Genomic DNA, 24,244 nt, shown 5'->3' with positions numbered 1-24,244 from the left:
CTTGTTTTCTCTCTCTTACTAGCTCTGTGCTCCTGGACCCAGATCCATTATTCATCACTGAAATAAAACTCCAGAGGGTCAGCTTGTGTCTGTAGAACAAAGACTGTTCAGTGGTCAAAGAGGTGATTAGGAGAAATCTCACATACTCAGTGGAGCTGTGAGGGCTGCTAACTATGTTTTCTAACCTGGGGTCAAGATACATGGTCTGATCCAAATGTGATCCTGGGAATATGACTAAAGAATTGAAGACCTGCAGTCAGGTCCACATACACAGAAATCATTCCCCTCATGCTGTGTCCAAAAGTGTCTCGGCAGGAGGAGATGGAGAGCAGGAAAGAGAAGGGCATGAGAAGTCACAGTCTTCATGGTCCTGAAGTGGATATTATTGTTTTTGCTCATCCAGACTCTTTCCCCTTCTCAGTCCTCTGGTTTGGGTGAGGCAGGTCCTATGCATCTCACCCTCAGTCCGACCCCATCCCCACCATAGGGATGGCGAGACCCAGCCTAGCCAAGCAGTGCACTCCATCTATCTGCCATGGCATTGGCTCAGGCAAATGAGACTTAAACCTGGGACTTTTGACATGTCCTTGTTCAAGTGTTTGAACACCTGTTTTCAATTCTTTTGGGTATGTGCCTGTGAGCAGAATTGTTGGGTCATACATTAATTCTTTGTCTACTTTTTTGGAGAAATTGCCAGATTCTTTTTCCATAGCAGCTGAACACAAATCCCCTTTTTATTGTTTGCTGTGACTCAGGGAGAGCTGAGATGCCAAGGCTGTGCCCTTTACTATTCCCAGGGCCCTCAGGAGAATGGTTGTCACTAGTCTGGAATTATTCCTGGACTGGTGTGGTGACTCTGATGGTGCAGAATGACACCCAGGAGCAATCACAGCGGAGGAACCACATCCCATTGCCCCTAAGACCCCTGAGAACCCGTGTTCCAGAACAGCCTCTCTCTCCAGCTGTTAGGAGAGTCACTTCTGGACCATGTCCCTCAGTCTGTTTATTCATACTTTCCTCCTGGCGGCCTCCCCCAGAGCAGTGCTGAAAAGTGGCAGGCTAATTTGGGCTGAATTTCAAGGAGGGTCGAGGCTGTAGAATGGTCTGTCTCTCCACAGACCCAGGCCTTTGGGTCCATCTATCATAAGGCATGGGAACGATGGCCCTGGTGACCGTGGAGAGTGTCAAGCCAGGGCCACAACACTTGGGCTTTATCTGCTGCCTGCCCACTATGTGACCTTAAGTAAGTCCCTTCCTTTCTCTGGGTCTCAGTTTCTCAGGTGTCAAATGAGAGTGGATGATGATCGCACTGACTGTCTTGGGGCTAGGTGCCTCCCACCCCACCTTGCTCCCAAACTTCCCTTCTCTGAACCTTCCATAAAAGTTTGGGATTTCGCAGTTGGTCAGAGGCATGGCAGTCATCCAAGCCACCCTCTCTGGCCCCTCGTCCCCACACTTGGTGTGCGCATGCTGGCTTTGACTGGCCGTCTGCAGGGGGCACTCATTAGTACCAGTGCCTTCCTGCAGCTGCCGTTTGCAGAGTGTGATGACGTGTGCTCCCACAGCTGGCAGATGCCTGATGAGATGTGCTCCCACAGCTGGTCCCTAGTGATGTTGGGACTCCAGAGGGCTCTGGGGGAGGTGGCTCCCTGTTTAAATGCTCAGCTCACAGCTGTCAAGTTCATCTGCATTGACAGCAGTGTGGCCGGGTGCCCCCATGTGCCCATTGCCAGGGACCTTGGAGGGCTGAGCAGCATTTGAGGTACATGTCTGTGTGTGTGTCTGTCTATGTACACGTGCAAACAGCTGTCCTGGAACCTGGCCTTTGCATACCAAGTATCCACCTGAGAATGCCTCTGTCTGACACCATATCTGACACACCCAAAATGCTGTAATAGAGTAAGGTGTATTGTTTCTATTGCTATTATTTTTATTATCCAAATCTTATAAATCCAACAGACATGACAATTTTCTTTTCCTTTTTTTTTTTTTAAAGATTTTATTTATTTATTTGACAGAGAGAGATCACAAGCAGGCAGAGAGGCAGGCAGAGAGAGAGGAGGAAGCAGTTTCCCTGCTGAGCAGAGAGGCCGATGCGGGGCTCGATCCCAGGACACTGAGATCATGACCTGAGCCGAAGGCAGCGGCTTAACCCACTGAGCCACCCAGGCGCCCCAAACATGACAATTTTCTAAGTGCAGTTTCTTTTCTTTTCTTTTTATCTATGAGAGAGAGAGAGAGAGTAGTGAGAAAGAGCCCGAGCAGGGAGGAGAGAGAGAAGCAGGCTCTCTTCTGAGCAGGGATTCTGATGAGGTCCTCAATCCCAGGACACTGGGACCACGACCCAAGCAAAAGCAGATGCCCGACCAACGGGGGCCACCCAGACGCCCCTCTAATTGCAGTTTCATAATGATTCTCAACATCTAAATCTTCGTAAGTTTCCATATAGAAAATCTAAAGCTCTTGAACTGATCTTTTGAACATGACGTGACAGAAGCCAATGCTTGGATACCCTCTCTCTCTGTGGGAGAGGAGGCATGTGTGGTTTGGGGAATGTTCTATTCATGCCACAGACCCCTGCTTTTCAGAGGGCCAGTAAATTGTCTTATTGAAAAATGGGTTTTTGTGTGATCTCTGGGGCTCCATTAGCCCATCCCTTGGGTATCCTCTCAAGGTCTGGACATTACCAAGGCGACTGATGCGGTAAGTGCCTTTGACCATGGGCAGCACCCAGAGGCCTTAGTAATGAAGGACGGAGGGGGGTGCGCAAGGCCATAGTGGAGAAGGTGGACGTTGGAGTTCTTCTTATAGTGCTATTGATGTTGACAAGAAGGTTCGGGAGATGGATGAGGGAGGTGGAGGTAGGGGGATGAGTAAATGACCCCTAAGCAGTTCTCCACCCTAAGATCCCAGGCTCTGTGGTGAAAACTATTAGGACTGCATCCCCTGAGGATTTTGTGCCATGTGGCCCTACCCTGCCCTGGGAGGCGCTCTTGGGCTCTCCCCTAATCAGCCCTCTGCATCTGCCCAGGCAGGGCAGGGGTGTACTTTTGCCCACAGCAGGCGGCCTGAGGTAGGCACGCAGTGCCTATAGGAAGGACTCACTCCTGATGACTTGACTCTGAGTTGCAGTGTCAAGAGTGGGCACTCACGTAGGAGACCCCTGCCCCTAGCATGTTCTTAGCATCATCTTTAACCCTGTGGCCCCCAGGGACAGTGCCAACTAGCAGAGCAGGATAAAGGTACAGAGAGGGTAAGGCTGTGTGTGGTAGGGGTGCATATGGGACATCCATCCATCAGTCCACTCTTTGACCCATGCAGGTTCCTTCCTGGATTCCTCCCTGCTCTCAGTCCCTCAGGCCAGGTCTATGGACTGCCCAGGGCCAGTTGGATCTGTACTGAGGGGAAAGGGCTAGCAGAACCCATGAGTCCCTTCCTTCTCATTTCTCCAGTGAGCCAGGGGGCTTAACCCAGGGGAGAACCCTCTGACCATGGTGCCCAGGAGCCTGTGTTGAGCTTTTGCCTAGGAAAATAGACAGCAGCCTCTGTGGTATAGCTTAAGAATTAGAGCAAGTTCTAGTGGCACCCTCAATATGTTTCTCTTGACTGCCTGAAATCTCATCACTAGCAGTCCTCACCTTTGAGTTTTGATGATTTAAATGTTTATGGAAAGGGCAATGTCACACTTGGAGACCTGTCACTCCCACATTTTTCCCATGCTAGAAGGGCCCTGGAGTGACACAACCCCCACCCCCACCCCTGGTCTGGAGCAGGATCAGGGGAGAGGTACCTCAAGTGGGGCAGTTGTGTAGAAGACCAATGTTCTTGACTTGCCTATTTTGCTGTGAGCATCCCAGCAGTGCATGGAGGAGTGGACAAGAAGGGGAAAGGGGAAGACTTGTTGTGAGTGGCTGCTGTGAATTTTAATTCAATTCAGTCTGGCTGGCTTAATGATTCAGTGTTGGGAAAACACGGTGCTCTCCTGGGAGGAGAGGTATTTGGTATAAATAGAAGATATTATCATTGTGAGGCAATTGGGGGACATCATGTAGCTCAGTACAGCTCAGGGAAGCAGAGAGAGTCCCAGCTGTAGGCTGTAGGGCTGCAAGCGACATGCTGTTATTTGCTTGTCCCAAGAGAATGAGCTCTAGCTCTATTCAGGGCTCACCGTCAATGTGGCCTAAGCAACTCCAGTGCCCTCTCTGGGCCCTTGGCCTCTTCACTGCTGGGTGCATTGGGTCATGTCCATTCTCAGGGAGCCCTTGATAGGGTCCTAACCGTACCGGTGAACTGACGGTAACAAGGGCTTACTATCCTCCACTCAAAATCTGAGTGAGAGCTGTGCCTTCCCCTGATACTGTGTTCTTTATTTTTAAATAGCTTTACTGAGCCATAATCATTATACCATACAATGTACACATTTAAATGATGATTCAGTGGTTTTTAGTATATTCACAGATAGATACAGCCATGATCACAACTTTCGAACATCTTCATCACCCCCAAAAGAAACCCAGTACCCTTTAGCTATCCTCTGCCATCTTCCTATCAACACCCAAGAAGCAACTCTACTTTCTATCTCCCTAGAATTTGCTTAATCTGGACTTTCCATATAAACAGCATGATTTAATATGGGCTCTCTTGTGACTGGCTGATTTCACTTAGAGTGATGTTTTCAGGGTTCATCCATCTTGTAATATGTAGTTCCTTTTTATGGCCAAATAGCATTCTGTGGTATGGATTTTCTGCGTATTCTTTATTCATTGGACATTTGGTTTATTTGTACCTTTTGGCAATTATGAACAATTTTTTGTAGGACATGTTTTCATTTCTCTTGGGAATATATCTAGGTGTAAAATTGCTGGGTCATACAGTAACTCAATGTTTGATCATTTGAGGACCCCCAAGTTCTTATTAATTATTAAAAAATATATATTATATATTGTATAATATATATAATCTATATTATGTAGATTATATAATATTATATATATATTAAACAATATAATTATTAAACAACTTAGATTAATTGTGGGCCTTTGAGGCAGTCACTTGACAAACACTTCCATAACTCTTTCTGTGTTCCAGGCCCTGTTCTGGGAGCTGAGGAGGGAGCAGTGTGAATGTAGGGCCATCCGCCATGCAGCTTTGCTGGGGTAAGAACTTTGGCTTTTACTCCACATAAAATGCAGAGAATTTGGAGGTTTGTTTTATCCCCCAAATGGTTTATCAAAGTATAATTTACAAGCAACAAACTGCGCACAATTTCTTGAGTTCTTACATGTGCATATATCCATGAAAATACCACCAGCAAGATAGTGAACAGCATCCTTGTAAGCTTCCTCTGTGCCCCTTCGTAACTCCCCCCTCCTGCCCCTCCTTCTGTACCTACCCCCAGGAAATCACAGACGAAACTACAGATTGTTGCATTTTCCTTTTCTTTTGTTTTGTTTTATCATAAACTCTTTATCCAACATGGGGCTTAAACTCCTGACCTTGATATTAAGAGTTGCACCCTCTACTGACCTGAGGCAGCCAGGTACCCTTAGTTGCATTTTCTAGAATGAAACAGTATGTGCTCTTTCGGGTGTGTGGCTTCTTTTAACTTGGCATAATTATTTTGAGGCTTGTCTGTATTGTTGGTTGTATTGATAGTTCATTCCTTTTTATTGCTGAGTAGTGGTCCATTATATGTAGGTGTGACAATTTGTTTCTCCATTCCCCAGTTGACTGATACTTGGAGTGTTTCTAGTTTGGAATTACTACAAATAAAGCTCCGAGGAACACTCGTCTACAAGTCTTTGAAGGGACATATGCTTTGGTTTCTCGAGTAAATACCTAAGGGTAGGATGATGGGATCAGATGATAGATGTGTGTTTAGCTTACAAGAAACTAACAGACTGTTTTCTAATGTGATTGTACCATGTCCACTTCTGCCAGTGGTGTATGAGAGGTCCAGTTGTTTCACAGCCTTTCTAACCATGGGTATGGTCCCCACTTCTAAATTGCAGCCATTATAGGTGTGTAATGGTGTCACTCATCATGATTTTAATCTCCATTTCTCAATGACCAGTGATGCTGAACGTCTTTTCCTGTGTTTATTTGCCCTCTGTGCCTTCTTTTTTGAAGTGTCTGTCAAGTCTTTGCCAATTTTTAAAAACATTGCATTGCTGATTTTCTTAGGTTTTGAGAGTTCATGTTATATACCAGATACATGTCTTTATCCGACCAGTGATTTGAAATATTTTCACCTAATCTGTGGCTTATCTTTTCATTCTCTTTTTTTAAAAAAGATTTTATTTATTTATTTGAGAGAGAGAGTCAGGAGGAGGAGGAGCAGAGGGAGAGGGAGAAGTAGGCTCCCCGAGGACCCTGGGATCATGACCCGAACTGAATGCAAATGTTTAACCAACTGAGCCACCCAGACACCCCGATCTTTTCATTCTCTTTACAGTGTCTTTCAAACAACAGAAACTCTTTTTTTTTTTTTTTAAGATTTTATTTTTAAGCTATGTCTCCACCCAACATGGGGCTCAAACTCACAACTCCAAGATCAAGAGCCCATGCTCTACCAACTGAGCAAGCCCGGCTCCCCACAAACAGTGGAAATCCTTCATTTTGGTAAGTCCAATTCAGCAGTTTCTTTCATGCATCCGGTGTCATAGCAAAGAAAACCTTGCCTCACCAAAGGCCACCCAAGGCCTTCTATTTTCTTCTACAAGTGTTATAGTTGTAGGCTTTACATTTAAGTCTATGATTCATTTCAAGTCCGCTTTTTCATAGGGTGAGAGGCATGAATTGAAGTTCATTCTATTGCATTTGGCTCTCAAGTTGTTCCTGCACCGTTTGATGGAAAAAAAAACTATTCTTTCTCCTCCTCGATGCCTCTGCACCTTTGTTGAAAATCACTTGTGCATAGATGTGTGGGTCTATTTTGGGGCTTTCTATTCTGTGCCATTATCTATTTGTCTATCTTTATGCCAATATCAGCCCATCTTGAGTAACTTTATAATAAAGTCAGGCAGTGTTCCTCCGGCTTTGTTCCCCTTTTTCAAAGTTGTTTTGATTAGTCCATGTAAATTTTAGAATCAGCTTGTCAATTTCTACAAAAGAGCCTCCCAGGGTTTTGATTGGGATTTCATTGACTCTATGGAACAATTTAGGGAGAACTGACATCTTTACAGCATTGAGTCTTATGAGCCATAAGCACAGTCTCTGTCTCCATCTGTTTGGATCTTTGATTGCTCTCAGCAGTTGGGTCGCTTTCAGGGTCCAGGTCTCTACAGGGTATATGTGCTTCCACATCTCTTATCATAAAACGGTCACCTACTAGGTGAGCTCCATGCCTGTAACAAGAGTCATTCTGGTTGATGAGAGAGCAAGTACCCCCCATCGGGGGCCACTTGCTGGAAATATGGAGGTGGTGATGAGTTTGTAGTATCAGCACCTGCCCACTCTTCCTGCCAGAAATCATTGTGCGACTGCTGCTTGGGATTGGTGAGCTTTTCTGGCTGCCATCCTGCACACCTACCATCCCATCCATGGAGCTTCAGGCCCAACTCAGGTCTGGCAACGACACTGACAAAAGTAGGGCTGAGCCTATCCTGCAGAAAGCCAGCCCCTTCCTCATACTCAGCTTTGTGCGTGTCCTACCTGATGTGCCCTCATCATCTCCCATCTGGATGTGTCCCCTGAATCATTTTCTTGGATACCACCCTAAGTTTTTCCAGGAAAACACCCACAGGTGAGAAGTAGCCAGATCTGTGCTGTTGGTACCTAGAGCCAAGAAGTAGCATAAGGTAGGGTAAGTCTGGAGCCCAGAAGGACATGTGTGGATTCTTCCTTTCTAAGACTGGTCAGTTCCCCTCACTCAGGCCGCATCCCCTCCTGCCGGGTTAAAGCCATGGATGCCAGGCTTGATGCCTCTGGACTCTTACCTCCAAAATATTTCTGCATGGGGTGGGCTAGATTTATCCTTATGTTCACTGTATTAATCAAGTTCCTCTCCTGCTCAAGAACCATCTGTGATTCCGCAGTACCCTCAGGATAAGGTTCAAACTCCTTGGCATGGTACTCAAGGAAACCCAACATCTGTTCCTTCCCCACAGGTCCCCAACACTCTATTCTAGCCAGACCAGTTTTCTCACTGGCCCAGCATGCTCCCAACCCCAAAGCCTTTGCTTACATGTGCCCCATCCTGCCCTTCCCAGATTCACATGCTCAGAACTCAGCTCCCCTTAAACATCAGTTCAAATCCTATTTTTCTATGAAATGTAACTAATGATTCAAGCCCATCCAGTCATCTTCTGTTCCTTAGGTTTAACCAGGGGTTTTATTTACAACTTGATTTCATCTTCATTAGTTCTGCTTAAAATAATTTATTATATAAGGGCACCTGGGTGGTTTGGTTGGTTAAATGTCTGACTCTTAATTTTGGCTCAGGTCATGATCTCAGGGTCATGAGATCGAGTCCCACTTCAGGCTCTGCCTCTGGCCCCATGCATGGCAGGAAGTCTGCTTGAGATTCTTTACCTCCTCTCCCACTCATCCCGATCATGCTCTCTCTCTCAAAGAAATCTTTTTTTTTTTTAAGATTTTGTTTATTTATTTGACACAGAGAGACAGTGAGAGAGGGAACACAAGTAGGGGGAGTGGGAGAGGGAGAAGCAGGCTCCTGCGGAGCAGGGAGCCTGATGTGGGGCTCAATCCCAGGGCCCTGGGGTCATGACCCCAGGGAAGGCAGATGCTTAATGACTGAGCCACCTAGGCGCTCCTCAAATAAATCTTAAAAAATAAAAATAAATAAACAAAATTATTAACTAATAATAATTAATAGAAGTTCTCACTTAATGAGAGCTCTGATATCTATGCCAGACACCACACACACACACACACACACACACACACACACACGGCACATTTTTTGCTTGGTCTATAAACATTTGTTTCCTTGTAAAAATTGTTTCTAACTCAAACATCAAAAAGTCTGGAGTTCCAATACCCTAATTATAGATGGTGACATGGAGATTCAGAGAGCCTAAGTAACTTTCCAAGTCCCATAGCAAGTGAATGTTGTGGGTGGGATTTGAGCCCATACCTGTGTCCATCCCACTCCACTCCTGGAGGATAAACAGAACTGAGAGTCTCGTGTTGCAGAGGAAGGGGATTTGGCTCAAGAGATTGTTCCCTGGGACACTGGGTGGCTCAGTTTGTTATGTGTCTGCCTTCAGCCCAGGTCATGATCCCAGAGTTCTGGGATCAAGTCCCACATCAGGTTCCCTGCTCAGTGGGGAACCTGCTGCCCCACCTGTTTATGCTTTCCTTCTCTCTCTCTCTCTGACAAATAAATAAAGTCTTCAAAAAAAAAATGAGTTTGTTGCCTTCAAGGTCACACAAGAAAAACAAGTGGGCCCTTCCATTTTTTTAAAGAAAGATTTATTTATTTTGAGAAAGAGAGAGCGCGTGAGTGAGCATGAGTATGAGAGGGAGAGGGAAAGATATTCTCAGGCAGACTCCACACTGATCATGGAGCCAGAGTGGGGCTCCATCTCACCATCCTGAGATCACCACCTGAACCAAAACCAAGAGTGGGATGCTTAACTGACTGTGCCACCCATGTACCCCAGGGCCCTTCCATTTAAGAAAAAAATTATTTAAAAAATTAAAAATTATGGTAAAATATGCACAACATAAAAATTAGTTTTAACCATTTCAAAGTGAGCAATTTAGTGGCATTAACTGCCATCCCAGTGTTGTGCAACTAACATCACTATCTCGTCCCAAAACATTTTCATCACTCCAAAAGGAAATCCTGTGCCCATTAAGTAGTTGCTCCCCATTACCTCCTCCCCCGAGCTCCTTCCTGCCTCTGTGGTTTTGCCTATTCTGAACATCACATAAAAGTGGAATCGTATGGTGTATGGACTTCTGTCTAGCTTCTTTTCACAGGAGTCTTTCATTTTAATGCTGCCATGTTAGACATACCCTCTGTGCTCTAGTTTGAACTCATGTGTCAGGTGGTGTATCAGTATGGATAAGCCCCCTCAGCCTGGAACCTAGGTTTTTTGTTTTTTTTTTTTTTAAAGAGATTTTATTTACTTATTTGACAGAGAGAGAAGGATCACACGTAGGCAGAAAGGCAGGCAGAGAGAGAGGGGGAAGCAGGCTCCCCACTGAGCAGAGAGCCCGATGCGGGACTCGATCCCAGGACCCTGAGATCATGACCCGAGCCAAAGGCAGCGACTTAACCCACTGAGCCACCCAGGCGCCCCTGGAACCTAGGTTTTATGATACCTTATCGCCAAGAGAACACATACCTGCCCTGGTACTTTGAGTCTGGCCCACAGCCTTGCATTTCCGCTATTTTAGAGTGGCCATCTTGCTTTTCCTCCAGACCATACTCCCACCCAAAAACTGAACACAGCACCTGACATGGAGCTGGGCAGCATGGTGCACACCAGCGCCGCTTGCATTGCCCACAGCTGGCAAGGTAGCTGGCCCCTGTGGCACAAAGGGCTCAGTAGGTAGAGCTTGGGGCTGCCTCCACAGATCTGGCCACCGCCCCTACTCTGCATTCTCCAGGTCCAGCCATCAGCATTTGAGTGCGAGGAGCCTCTCAACTGCATGCTCTCTGCGACGCGCACTGGCTTGCATCCTCCCAGAGGCTGTGTACCCCTGGACCGGGGTCTTCCCTGGGCAAGCCGCTGGAAGGAGCACTCTCTAGCAGATTGACTTCTCCTCCTACACTCCTCAGCTTCCAAGGCAAACATATCACCCCTACATGCAAAGGCTGGTGAATTCGGAGTCTGGGCAGGTGCTGCTATGGCTACAGCAGCTAGCTGTCGAATCTGGGAACCCCTGTCTCCTGCCAGCTCAGCAAGTGGAGGAACAGGTGACCTGTTCTCAGGCCTTCTAGAGAGCAATGCCTGCCCATGTGATCTTCTCACTCAGCTTTCTCAACCTGGAAAGCAATGCCTGGCCACTCTTGCCAACCTCTGTGCTCACTTGGCCAGAGAACGTCTTTTGCTGAGAGGGACTGGAGCGTGATTTTCTACTCTCAAGCGACCTCACTTCGCTCATCAAGTCCAATTTTCTGCCCCTACCTCCGGTGCTCAAACCCCACCATCTGAGGCTCTTCTTTGGTGGATAAGGCAGGGCCATCTCCATGCTTCCAGTCTCTAACAGAGGTAGCTCAGAGGATGGCAGAGAGGGTGGTGAGCTATAATCTCCATTTACAAATAAAAATGCTGCACATGATAGGCTAACGCGGCTTCCGCCCACACCCAGAGGCTTCCTCCTTCCAAGCAGATTGCGCTTCCCAAGCCCTTCCTACGTAGACATCCCAGAGCCACCCCTGACCCTCAGTATGAACAAGTTCATCCAGCCTTTCCCTGTGAGGGAGACCCAGATTGCAGACCTGTTCTAGTCGCTGGGTTTCTGCACCTCAAGTTCAGGACACGGATAGGGGGTCCGTCCTCGGCCTCTGTTCCACGTGCCTTTGCGCGCCTGCGAGCAGATGTGCAGGAAACAGGCCCAGGTTTGCCCCGCCCACCGCTGCTCTCCTCTCCCTGGCAGTGGTCAGACTTCGCTGTGTGGGGCCAGCCACTGACTCCAGGAGCTGTGAGTTATAGCTCCTCCACAGGCCACCCAGTCCCAAGAGCTGCGTTGCTCCTGAGCTCTCCCATGCCCCAGCCATCCCTGAGGCTTCCCTGAGGCTGGATAAGCTACAGCAGTGCTTCCCACCCCCTCGCTGCTGTACCCTGTGTGTGTGTGTGAAATGCAATCATTTCTTTACTGCCCATTTCTTTCGTTTCCAATTGTTAGGCTGTTATAAATGATGCTCCAAGGATCATCTTTGTGCCTTCTGTCATCAAAATGGCCTCGATGGGAGCCAGACAAAGACAGGAGGGATGTTTAGAATCCAATTGGATTTAAATATATGCAAGAGGTGTGGCCCTGCCAGATCTGGAGAACATGAAAAGAATTCAGATTACATTAAGCAGTCAATAGAGGAGCTCTGATGTAGTGAGGAAGGAATGGGTGGGGGAGGGGACCACCGTTTGCAAACTCAGAACAAACACGATGAACAGGGACAGGTGGATCAGGGCACAGGCTGTGAGGCCACTCTGTTTTGAGGGTGTAGACTGGCAATCACAAAGTTTAAGCAGAGCTACTCTGTAATTGGGTTCAAATTATCCCTACTGTCCTGAGAAAAACCTCCTCAGGCGTCTGTAACTGCAGATCTCAGGTCCCACCCAAAACTGTGGCCTATGGATAACATTGGTCCAGCAAGAGAATGGTAATGCTTCAGTGTTTTAAGCATTTTTTTTTTTTAAAGTTCCGTTTCATTGGGACACCTGGGTGGGTTGGTTAAGCGGCTGCCTTCGGCTCAGGTCATGATCCCAAGGTCCTGGGATGGAGCCCCTCATCAGGCTCCCTGCTCAGCAGAGAGCCTGCTTCTCCTTCTCCCTCTGCCTCCAGCTCTGCCTACTTGTGCTCTCTCTATCTCTGTCAAATAAATAAAATAATAAAATAAAATAAAATTAAATTAAATTAAAAGTTTTATTTCATCTGTTTATTTGAGAGAGAGAGAGAGAGAGAGAGTGAATGAGTGGAGGGAGGGGCAGAGGGAGAGAATCTCAAGCAGACTCCCTGCTGAGTATGGAGCCCAACAGGAGGCTTCATCTCAGGGCCCTGAGATCAAGACCAGAGCCAAACTCCAGAGTGGGGCACTTCACCGACAGCCACCCAGGCGCCCCCGCAAGCATTTGTTTGTTTAGAGTGACTGATAGATTCGCCAAGGAGCCCTTTCCTCACCCCTCCCCAACAGTGGTCTAGCACAAGGACAGTATTAATTTTGCTCTCCTCAACCAGGCAGAATGGGGGCCTGCCCAGTTTCAGGGGGCGGGGGAAATCAGTGTTTCTGTGGGCAGGGGCCTCGTTCCGGAAGAGCATATGGAACGGGAGTACAGCTGGGAGCTGTCAGGGCCATCCAGCCTCTTGGAAGCCACTGGCTTTGCACCAGCCCTTTCGCCAAGGCCCTTCTGGCCTCATCTGCCACCCAGTCTCAAAGGCCCCCATTTTAGCCTTTGTTATGATAGTGCCCCAATCTCTATCAGATATCTGTTGCTGCACATTTTACTATCCCTAAACATAGTGACTTAGAACAATGACACTCCTTTTTTCTCATGAATCTTCGTTTTGAGCAGAACTTAGTGGGGACAGCTCATCTCTTTTCCACTCAGTGTCATCTGGAGCTGCTGGAAGCCTGGGGTGTGGAATCCTCTCGAGGCTTTCTCACTCACACATCTCGCCATTCATCCTGGCTGCAGCCAAGGCTGAGAGCAGCAGATTCACCCAGCCCTTCCCCATGTGGCCTGGGCCTCCTCACAAGTGGTGGCTGAGCTCCAAGACCAAGTGTCCAGAGACAGAGAGAGAGGCTGCTGGAAGCAATATTGCCATTCGTGGCCTTACCTCATAAATCCTAAAGCCTCCTTTTTCACCACATTCTGTGTTAAGATAGTCATAAAGGGTGAGAAATAGACTCCAGCCCCCCTTTTTTAAAAGTAAACTCCACACCCAAGGTCGGACTTGAACTGATGACCCCAAGACCAAGAGTCACATGCTCTACTGACCAAGCCAGGCAGGCGACCCTAGACTCCACCTCTTGTTGGGGGCAGCAACAAAGTTCTGGAAGAACATTTGCAACAAGAGATACTGCTGTGGCCCTTCTTGGGAATGATCATCTTTGCCACGATTCTGCACCAATCTGTCATTGTCTGTGGGCTGCCCCAGCAGGAAGGGACTTCCAGGTGCTTGCTGCTGGGGAAGGAGTGACTTAAAGGATGTCTTTCTATGGGGTGAAAGACAGTCACTGATATGGGGTGTTCAAAATAAAGGCGCATGGAATTTGGACAAAAGGTGCATAGAAACACTCAGGGGTAGATCTGGGAGCTCTGGGAGATGTACCAACAGAGTCTGTTCCAGGATGATAAAACAGAATACTGATAGATCAGAAGGCAAGGTGAATTATAGCCCTGTCCCTTACCTCATGTGATTACAGACATCTCAGTCTTTTAGTGAACATTAAGTGACAGAAAATGTGAACTCAAAATCAGCTAGAGGCTCATTTGTAACCAAGAGCTGGCGCAACCTGGCATGTCCATCTCTCAAATCCTTATGATCTCTGACCACTAAAGGGATAGACCAGTGACCCTCCCGTAAATCACGCCATTACTTACCCATGATTTGTTTTGATCCAACATAGACTGGAAATTGGCCAGTTGGTTTTTGCCCATGATCATATATGCATGCAAAATGAAGAAGTTTCTGTCTGCTGAAGAGGAATCTGAATAAGGTTTTGATTATAGCTACCAAAATGTATTTATTTTTAGTTTATTTTTTAAGCTTTTATTTATTTATTTAAAAGAGAGAGACAGAGACAGAGACACAGCATGAGCGGCGGGGAGGTGGCAGAGGGAGAAGCAGCCTCCGCACTGGTCAGGGAGCCCCACGAGGGGCTTGATCCCAGGACCCTGAGATCATAACCTGAGCTGAAGGCAGACGCTTAACCTACTGAGCCAGCCAGGCACCCCTGCCAAAATGTATTTAAAGATCTTTGTTGGGCCATGAAGACTGTAGTGTTTTGGGTATATGAACTAGCTTGTCTGAGCAAACATGTTCATGGAAGGCGGGCATAAAACAGCTAGAGAGTGTACTCCCCGCCTGCCGACCCCAAGAAGATTGTTTCATATATTTGTTAGGACGGTGTCGTGGAATAGATTTTTCTGCTACAAGATAAGGTTTTTTTATGCTGCATCTAGAAGTTTTCCTCTTCTTGCCCAAACTTTATGGGCACTCAGACCCTCTCTCACCATCATGGTGTAGCTCCCAGAATGACTCTGAATAAAGGGCTCCCTGAGGGGTCCTCGAGTATTGGGGTGCTCATGAGATGCTGTTCCCAGCTAGAGCAGCCATGTCCTCTGCTGTCTCTGAAGGAGTCAGCCTGACTCCAGTTCTGACATCACAGGGAGAAGAGTTTGTCAAGCTGCCTCAGTTTCCTCAATGTAACTATGACTAGACTTGTCTGAAGAGATCCCATTGGAGGCAGGAACACTTAGGGTCCATTTGCCACTGGTGCCAGGTGGTCCAACAGTTGAGCCATACCCCACACCCCCTTCCAGAGGGGTGTGGCAGGGCATTGGTGCTCACAGGACGATACGTAATCATTCAGTGGTATCTCTGTGGGGACCATGAGCTTCTGCCGCACTAATGTCCCAGGCCTGGGACCCCCATGACTGGATTCCATATGTCTTCAAATCAGGACTCTTTTCTTCTGATCCATCTTGGAGCTTTCCATGGAGAAAAGTCTTAAAATGCAGAATGCCTTCTCTGGAGAGATCACTCACCTAATCCCAGACCTCTGTCTCCTTGGAAAAGTAATGAACAACCCCAAACCATAAGGGAAAGCCATTGTAAAATCCCCAGGCATGTTCTGCGCAAGCCAGAAGAAAGAGGACCAGCAAAGGGGAGATAGAGTAGGTTCTTCCACTGGATTCCAGAGTCGTATTCAGCCCAGACCTCCCTCCTTTCTCTTCCTCTTTGGTGGATGCCATGGGAGTGAGCAGATCTGCTCTGAGCTTTGCTGCTGTCGTGGGCAATGGGGAATGCACCAGATTTGAAGATAGAAGTCCTGGACTAAGCCCCAATTCACCTCTTACTAGCTGTGTAACTGGGGCAAATTCCTTAGCCTCTCTGAGCCTGCTTCCCTGTCTAAGCCTGCCTTCCCTTCCTCACAGGAGGGTGCTGGTGGACAGGTGAGATGCATGGTAAAGAGCTCTCCCAGTCCCAAAACATTCTGTCCAAATATAGACAGTCACAACTGGCACTGACATGGCAGAAGGTTCCAGGTTTTCTGTCTGGGACATTGCACAGAATCTCTGAAGGACATTCCTGAACAGAATTGAGTGATGCCTACTTTCACTGGGCTGCCCTGAAGAAAGGCATTGCAAGGCCTGCCTTCCTGGATGCATCCTTGAACTTCTCAGGCATGCAGCATCTCAGAGCAGTGTTGTGGAGGGTGGACTAGCTGTGGATATGGTGAGAAGCATTAATTCCTCCTGTTACTGGCTACTGACAAAGAGTGCAGAAAGCTAGTTTACAGAATTCACGAAGATCTCAGAGAAAAGCAAGAGTTGGAATGAAATGCCAGCATCGTGCTGGGTGATGAGATCTGATCAATGAACTTAAATCTGTGACTGATTTGACCTGGGCACCCTCCCTCTTCAGCTGCCCAAGGCTCCCATCTGCCAGGATGGGCACTCAGGAAAGGCCTGCCGTCAGTCACTTCATCTTTGATGAAATGGAAACTACTCGGCCTTTCCCCTTCAGGTTTCTGCTCTCCCAGTGCAGAATGGAAGGTATTGCCCCAGAATTAAAGACTATCAGCTCTCAACTAGTAGGTCAAGGGTGATTCTTAGGGGTAAAGGGGCTTTTTGGTGTCCCTGAAATTCCTTGCTTTCCATTTTTGGGTCAGGCTGACCTTGGAGAACCACAAGATCTGGGCCATGGGGTATCCTAGAAATCTTAGGATGATTTTCAACTCTCAGAGAAAAGAAGCAGGTCTACAGAGGATCTCTGCTCTGATGCAGATGGGGGCACTCAAGGCTCATCTGACAGCTACAGACATCACCCCTGAAGCCAGACTGGTTTGCCCAGCCGTCTACATAAGGGGCACTTATTGAGGTGCCTGGCTGGCTCAGTCAGAGGGGTGTGTGACTTTTGGTCTTGGGATCGTGAGTTCAAGCTCCATGTTGGTGTAGAGATTACTAAAATAAATAAAAACTTTAAAAAGAAATAAAGAAGGGCGCCTGGGTGGCTTAGTCACTAAGCATCTGCCTTCGGCTCAGGTCATGATTCCAGGATCCTGGGATCGAGCCCCATATTGGACTCCTTGCTCGGCAGGCAGCCTACTTCTTCCACTCGCACTCCCCTTGCTTGTGTTCCCTCTCTTGCTGTGTCTCTGTCTGTCAAATAAATAAAAATAAAATCTTTAAAAAAGAGAGAGAGAGAGAAAAGAAATAAAGAGACACTTGTTAGAAGAACAGAGGTTCCTCAAGGTCAGAGGCTGCTGGAGAAAGGTCACTAGGAGTCCAGATATGGGAGACAGCGCCACGGGCACAGTGCTTCCAGGAGCTGGGAAGGAACCCTCTCCTCCATACCACCCAACTTAAAAAAACAAAATAGTTATAATCTGATCCTTGGGCTGCCACTGAAATGCCAATTCCCCTGGGAGGGTCACATCCTTTAGTCACTGGTAATTTGCCCTAAGACCTCATCTCAGAAATCTGTATTGGAACAAAGCAGGATAGTTGGAGCTTATAGTTGTGGACTGTGGAGTACCAGGCAGTGGTACACACTGAAGTAAGTTTTCTCATGTTGGTCTCACAGTAACTAGGTAGAGAGGATCTTACCCCATTGCCTAATGAGGACAGTGAGGCCCAACAAGCCATTTTCTGAGGTCAGTCAGGCAGTAGCCACCAGCAGCCAACACAGCTGGCAGGGCAAGCCAGATCAACTTGGCCCCAAAACCCCACAGTCCTTCTTCCAGGCAGAGGAGAGGAGGCGGTGAATAGTGATGGTGGGAAGAGGGGGGACCCAGACAGCAGGGGAAGAGCAGGCTGTGTGATCATGTTTATTTTGCTTTTAAAGATTTACTTTAAAGCGAGAGAGTGTGCATGCTCACATGCTCGAGTCGGAGGAGGAGCAGTGGGAGAAGGAGAGAGAAAGAATCTCGAGCAGACTCCCTGCCTAGCATGGAGCCTGATGCAGGGCTCGATTTCAAGACCTATGAGATCAGGATCTGAGTGGAAGTCATGAGTCAGACACTTAACTGACTGAGCCACCCAGGCACCCCAGGCTATGAGCATCTTAAAGCGTAGCCCCAGTACTTCAAGGAGAGGCTGTTGTAAATCTGCTTCCATGCCAGTATGTTCTGCAGTGGTTGGTGCTGCGAGTCTAGAAGAAATAAAACACAGTGCAATGGTTCTCAATCTTAAGTGTGATCGGGAGGCTTGTGGGAACACACATCGCTGGGCCGCATCTGCAGAGTTTCTGGTTTAGTAGGTCCAGGGTGAGGTGTGAGATTTGCAGTGAAAACAGTTTCCCAGGTGATGCTGATGCTGCTGGTCTGGGGACCACATTCTGCAAACCACTGACCTAGGGCACGTCTGAGACACTTTCTTTCTGGTTGAGGGCAGAATATACACCCGTAAACCAGCAGAGGGTTTATTTGATAGGGCTGAGGAGAGGCAGCTGTGACAAAGAGACCCAGCAACCCAGCAGTGACTTAGAGAGCACAGAAGTTTCTCCCTAGGACAGTCTGCAGCCAGGGCTGTGGGGCACCACCCAGGGACCCCTTTCAGAATTGAGGCACCATTTGCCCAGATGCTGGGGGGGGCTGTTGTTGAGGGCTCAGAGGTGAGCCAGTCTCTGGGAATTGCCCTTGCCAAAGGGATCTGCCTCATCCAAGTGATGCCCTTTTGTGGGGACATCTTGCATCCAAGAAGGACGGATAGATAGGGAGTTCAACAACCCCACCCCCTTGTCTCAGTCTAGGATGACTATGAAGGACAAACCTAACTCCAGAGCTCCCCACTGGATCAGCTGAAGCCTCTTGTTTGACTTCACAGCAGTTCAGCTTATGGTTCAGTTCCCAGCAGTTCAAACTTACGGGTGCTGTCCCAAGAGGACGCCCCAATAACCCTCCGGGACAGAGTCTGTTCCAAGTAAGCCTGCCTAAGACGCCATCTCAGGTGCGCATCCCTGCTTGGCGGGTAACTTTGGGGCCCTTAGCCCGTGAGGGACCAGGTTCTTTCCGACTTGTTTCTTTGTCACGCCTTTGGGTTTGCCCTTGGCCGAAGCCAGATTTTAGGTCCCTCTGTGATCCCATTTGTGGAAATAGAGAAAAAGAAAGTAGGGACACCTGAGTGGCTCAGTCAGTGAAGTGTCTGCCTTCTGCTGGGCTAATGATCCCAGGGTCCTGGGATTGAGCCTCGAGTTAGGCTCCCTGCTCAGTAGGAAGCCTGCTTCTCCCTCTCCCTTTGACCCTCCCCCCTGCTCATGCTCTCACTTATGCTCTCTCTTTCTCTTAAATGAATAAATGAAAAATCTTAAAAAAAAAAAAAAATAGAGCCCGCACAGTGTGCCTTAGGACACCAGGCTGGGAGTGGCACACATTACCTCTAGCACTCCACTAAGTTACTTAAACTTAGTCACACAGCTACACACGACCGCAGGGATGCTGGGAAGTGCTGTATGGCTGGGCAACCGTACCGGGCTGTAACTCCTACTTTGGAAGAAGAAAAGAGATGATGGTAGACAGCCAAGGGCCCCCATGACAGCCTCGGAATGTGAATTTGGATGGCCCCCAACTCCATGAGCCATAAGCCTCCGCAACCAGAGTAGAAACATGAGCCTGCTTCCGGGCACAGAGACCCCCAAAGTATCGCCATGCACATGCATCAGCCCCCAGAGCTACTTGGGATGCGGTCACTGTGGGCTCTGCGTAAAAGTCTACACTGCAGGTTTCAGCCTCTATGTAGAGTGCTATGACCCTAGTCATGTCTCTGCCAGTCCACAGAAACTGAGCTGGATGGAAGTGAGAGAAACGGGACCGAAGAGACAAACCTCAGTAGGCTCAATAAAGAGAAGATCATTCCCAAGCTTCAATTTTTTATTATTAGCTACAAATGACTTGTAAAAACCTTCCATTTGGTCATGGCATGTGGTTGCCTGCGTTCACCAGTCTGCTCGTCATCAGGGGAGAGGGGGTTTGCTGGCGCTTTCTCTGGTGGAGGAAATGCTTATTGCATCAGGATGGGGCAGATCGTCCTCCATCCTCCTCCCAGGAATCCTGCCAATAGGTCTGGGGCAGAGGGTCACATCTTACTGACCCCACCATGCCCCCACCCTCGCCTTACCTGGTTTAGAGTTCACGATCCATCTTGTCATGCCTGTGTTCCAAATACCCTCAATTTCCTTGTCACCCTAACTGTAAGCTTACCCCTCCCCCATGCTACTGAGGTCTGTCATGCATCCGGGCTCTGCTGCCTTTTTAGATCCCCAAATCTCAGATGTGCCCTCAATACCTTCAGGGAATCCTTGTATCCCTTCCTATCCCAGGGAATCCCTTTCCTGCCCATCTTTGCAGTGTCAGGCCTTCTCCCCTCCCCTCGTAGCTACATCCCCCGTCCCCTTTGCTGAGGCCACAGGCTTTGAGGAGAACACACCCCATCAGAGGGAATGTTTCACTGACACCCCCCCCCCCCGCCACCAGTGCTCACCCACTTCTCACTCCTGTCACAACAGAGGAACCGTCCCTGTTTCTGTTCAAGGCCAAACCCTCCTCTTGGTCTCTGAATCCTGTCCCTAAGCTGTGGTGTTCACATCTGCAGCCATGCCTTCTCTCTGAGCCAGAGACTCAATCTCAGGCCCCTCTGCTTAGTCCACAGGGGCCGAGGAGGGAGACACAAAGCCAGACAGGCCTGATCACCCCCAGGTTAGTAATGGGGGTGGAGGGTGCCCACAGAGGAGGAAATCTTGCCTCCTGGCTGTTGGAGAAGACATTGCTGAATTGGGGAGATGACTGAAGGGAAAAGCGGAGGCAGGTCATCCCTGCTAGGATGGAGCAGCCCGTTTCCTACTGGATGCCTTAGCCGTCCATCATTACAGAGCGGACGGTGAACGAGAGGCCTTGGCAAAGGCTCCCTTTGCTTCTTCTCCCCACAGGCCCTGCCAGTGGCTGCCCTCTGGCCTCCAAGATAACCCTCTTCTCTGGGGGTGAGGTCAAGGCTGACCTCTTCCTGAGCAGGCAAAGGATTAGGGCCAGACCCAGATGCTCTTCCCGCTCCATCTCAGGAGGTACAGGGAGGAATTATTGGCAGCCTTTGTCCTGGTGCTGGTTCTGGGCAAGGAGACCCCCCACCCCCTGCCTCCCTATGTGCCCAGGCTCTGGAAGCCACAGACTCTAACACCTCATTAAGAAGCTGCCTGGGAGGGCACCTAGGTGGCTCAGTGGGTGTTAAGCCTCTGCCTTCAGCTCAGGTCATGATCTCAGGGTCCTGGGATCGAGCCCCGCATCAGGATCTCTGCTCAGCAGGGAGCCTGCTTCCCCCTCTCTCTCTGCCTGCCTCTCTGCCTACCTGTGATCTCTCTCTCTATCAAATTAAAAAAAAAAAAAACTTAATGGGGCGCCTGGGTGGCTCAGAGGGTTAAAGCCTCTGCCTTTGGCCCAGATCATGATCCCAGGGTCCTGGGATCGAGCCCCACATCGGGCTCTCTGCTTAGCAGGGAGCCTGCTTTCTCTCTCTCTCTCTCTCTGCCTGCCTCTCTGCCTGCTTGTGATCTCTGTCAAATAAATAAATAAAATCTTTTTAAAAAAAAAATAAATAAATAAAATAAATTTAAAAAAAAACTTAAAAAAAATTAAAAATTAAAAAAAAAAAAAAAAGAAGCTGCCTGGGAGGGGACAGGCCATTCGGTCACCCTGGTCGCTTACCTGTCCTCTCTTCCAACTCCCTGCACTTTCCACCCAGCTTGTACCTTGGCCAGCATCGGGGAACCAATTTATTCAGGCCCTGGGGTTTGTTTTGTTAAGGACTTTAAAATGTATTAAAAATATAGAATAGGCTTTGTCATCACTTTTCCCTTTGGACTGTACCTGAGCAATTGGATCAGGAAGTCCCTGCCTGCCTCTTCCCTGGCAGCCCAGCAGGGGTGGCTGGATGTCCCAGGATAAGGCAGCCAGCTGGGGCTCAGTCCCCCTTGAGCAATCCCTCTGGCCACATAGCCTGGACTGTAATGACCTGAGCCAGGAGTATGAGGGAGTGGAGAGTATGAGAGGGGAAGGGGGGCTTTGCTCTGTTCTCTTTCTTCACTTCATTTAATAGGGACTGTAAGAGTCCAGGAGGCAGAACCCAGGACTTTGGGGCCCCAGCACCCTGACTGTCACTGCATCACACAATAAAGACTCCAGTCGTGATGATAGACTGAGGTGGGGGTCAGGCGCCTGTCTATGTCTGGCTCTCCGAGTCCGTCTCCTGTGCCCCATCTCTGGTACATGCTCAGGCAGGCAGGTCCCTAGGATCTCTCCTGGGACTTCTTACCCTGGAGAAGGTGTTTGATGTTGCTCAGATTGGAGCTCAGGCACTGAAGAGAGAATGCTTATCTCAAAATGGGTTTAGAAACTCTTATGTGTCCCACCGTAGTCCCCTCAAAATGGTATGTTGAGGTCTTAACCCCCAGTACCTTTGAATGTGATCTTATGTGGAAATGGGGTCGTTGCAGAAGTGATTAGTTAAGATGAAGTGGTACCGGAGTAGGGTGGGCCCTTTGTCCAGTATGACTCGTGTCTTACAAGAAGAAGCCAAAGTCACCCAGAAGACACCAGGTGACCGTAGAAGCAGAGACTGGATTGGAAGCCCACGGATTGCTGGCAAACACCAGAAGCTTGAAGACAGAAGGAAGGACTCTCCCCTCCAGGGTTCAAGGAGAGCATGACCGTGTCAGCACATTGATTTCAGACTTCATTCTGGCTTCCACAACTGTGAGAAAATTCACTTTCCCTGTTTCCAGCCACTCAGTCTATAGTACTATAGCCCTAGGAAACTAAGCCAGAGGTGAACTGCGTCACTCCAAGGTACCCATTTAAGCCATATTAAACCTGTCAGTCGATGGTGCCAGTGTGGCCTGGAGCCTCATCAGTTACCCTCCTACTCACCTCTCCGCTTCCTGAAGGCCCCAGGTGGGGTCTGGTCCCAGGGAGGGCAGGGCGGCCCTGAGTGATGAGCCCCACTGGGACCATGGGCAGAGATCAGGCCTGGGGTCAGGGTGGTGGTCTGTAGACCTGGATTCTAGGCCAGGCTCTCGGTACGTCTGCTGCAGATCGTTGTGAGGGCCCACTCCTCGGAAATCTGCAAAACATGTTTTCTCACCGATTAATGTGACTCAAATGAATGTCTCAGCAAAACAGAAATTATTGCAGGTCATGAATCTTCAGAGTCAACTGAAGAATGTTTCACGCTCTGAATGTTAAATGTGCGAATGCCGAGGGCATGACAATGACTCTCCCAGCGCATCTCTAGCCTGCCCACCTCATGGGTGGTCCTGGGTGTGCACACCTTTGCTGGTATCATGCTTGGGGGCTCTGCTGTAACTTCCCTCAAGCTTACCACCAACCCAGAGAAAAGTCAGATTTCCTAAAACCACCCCTGAATGGTCTGAGAAACAAATTCAAGTCTTTGGTTTTAAGAGTTAGCTTCATTCCGTTCACCTCATCAGCGCTGTTCCTGGCCCCAGGCCGTTTTACCCTCACAGGCACTCTCTGATGTGGTCTTTTTATCTCCTAGTTATAGAAGAGGACATAGCTGCTCAGAGAGGTTGAGGACTTGACTCAAGGTCACACCGCTAGTGATGGTCAGAGTCAGAACACAAGCCCCTCCTCTGTTTGAATCCACAGCCCGATGCTGTCCGCTCTCTCCCGACGGGGGACTGACTCTGCCCTCCTTCCAGGACAGCTGCCTACTTTCTGATAGGAATCTTTTAGAAAAACCAGAACCCTTAGGAATTTTAGGTACTGTGATGTGCCTTGGATGGAAAACGTTGGAGCAGCAAGTCCTTCTGGGGCAGCCTTTATGCTTATGCCTATGAATTCAGAAAAGTCTCGATGCTTAGTTCTGGATCTATTTTTAGCTCCTCTCAATCTTGCCTGCGGCCCAGGCATGGCCTGAGGTTCGGCTGTCCTCCACAGGCAGAGCTGCTAAGCTGATTGAACCCTACCTATTGAAATGCTCCTGTCATTTGAGATGAGGTGCTTTTCCCAGTTAATTCTAACCTGTCAGTATTCATTTTTTCCATTGAAGCCCAAATAGCAACATGTCACCTCCCTAAACAAAGGGCCTGCATTGACTTTCATTCCCCTTTTTGGGTTCGAGTCTTGGAAGGTGCCAGGATCTGGGAATTAGGGCCTGTGTTTGTGTGTGGAGGGGAAGGATCATGGGGGGACGTAAACAATGGGGCACCTATTCCATGGAAAGCAGTGCAGCATTAAAATGCTGGGGTCTTTATCAATGTGAGGAGGTGTTTACAATATATTGTAGAGTAAAAGAACTGTGCACAGTATAACCCACTTCGTATTTTTAAATATATCTACACATAAAAATGACTAGGAAGACATATTCTGAGATAA

General features: G+C 48.5%; 1 long non-coding RNA gene across 2 annotated transcripts in view; it reads left to right on the top strand.

Moving 5' to 3' along the window:
- The window catches only part of LOC125109420 (uncharacterized), a 110,904-nt gene that overhangs the window by 14,897 nt on the left and 71,763 nt on the right, over window positions 1-24,244 (top strand). For both annotated transcript variants that reach the window (XR_007130230.1, XR_007130231.1), the window contains exons 3-4: window positions 5,089-5,156; window positions 6,496-6,621. This is a non-coding gene — a long non-coding RNA (uncharacterized LOC125109420). The remainder of the gene's footprint in view (window positions 1-5,088; window positions 5,157-6,495; window positions 6,622-24,244) is intronic.

This window comes from Lutra lutra, chromosome 9, assembly GCF_902655055.1.
Source record: "Lutra lutra chromosome 9, mLutLut1.2, whole genome shotgun sequence".
Taxonomy (NCBI): domain Eukaryota; kingdom Metazoa; phylum Chordata; class Mammalia; order Carnivora; family Mustelidae; genus Lutra; species Lutra lutra.
This window is presented reverse-complemented; position numbering and strand designations above follow the sequence as displayed.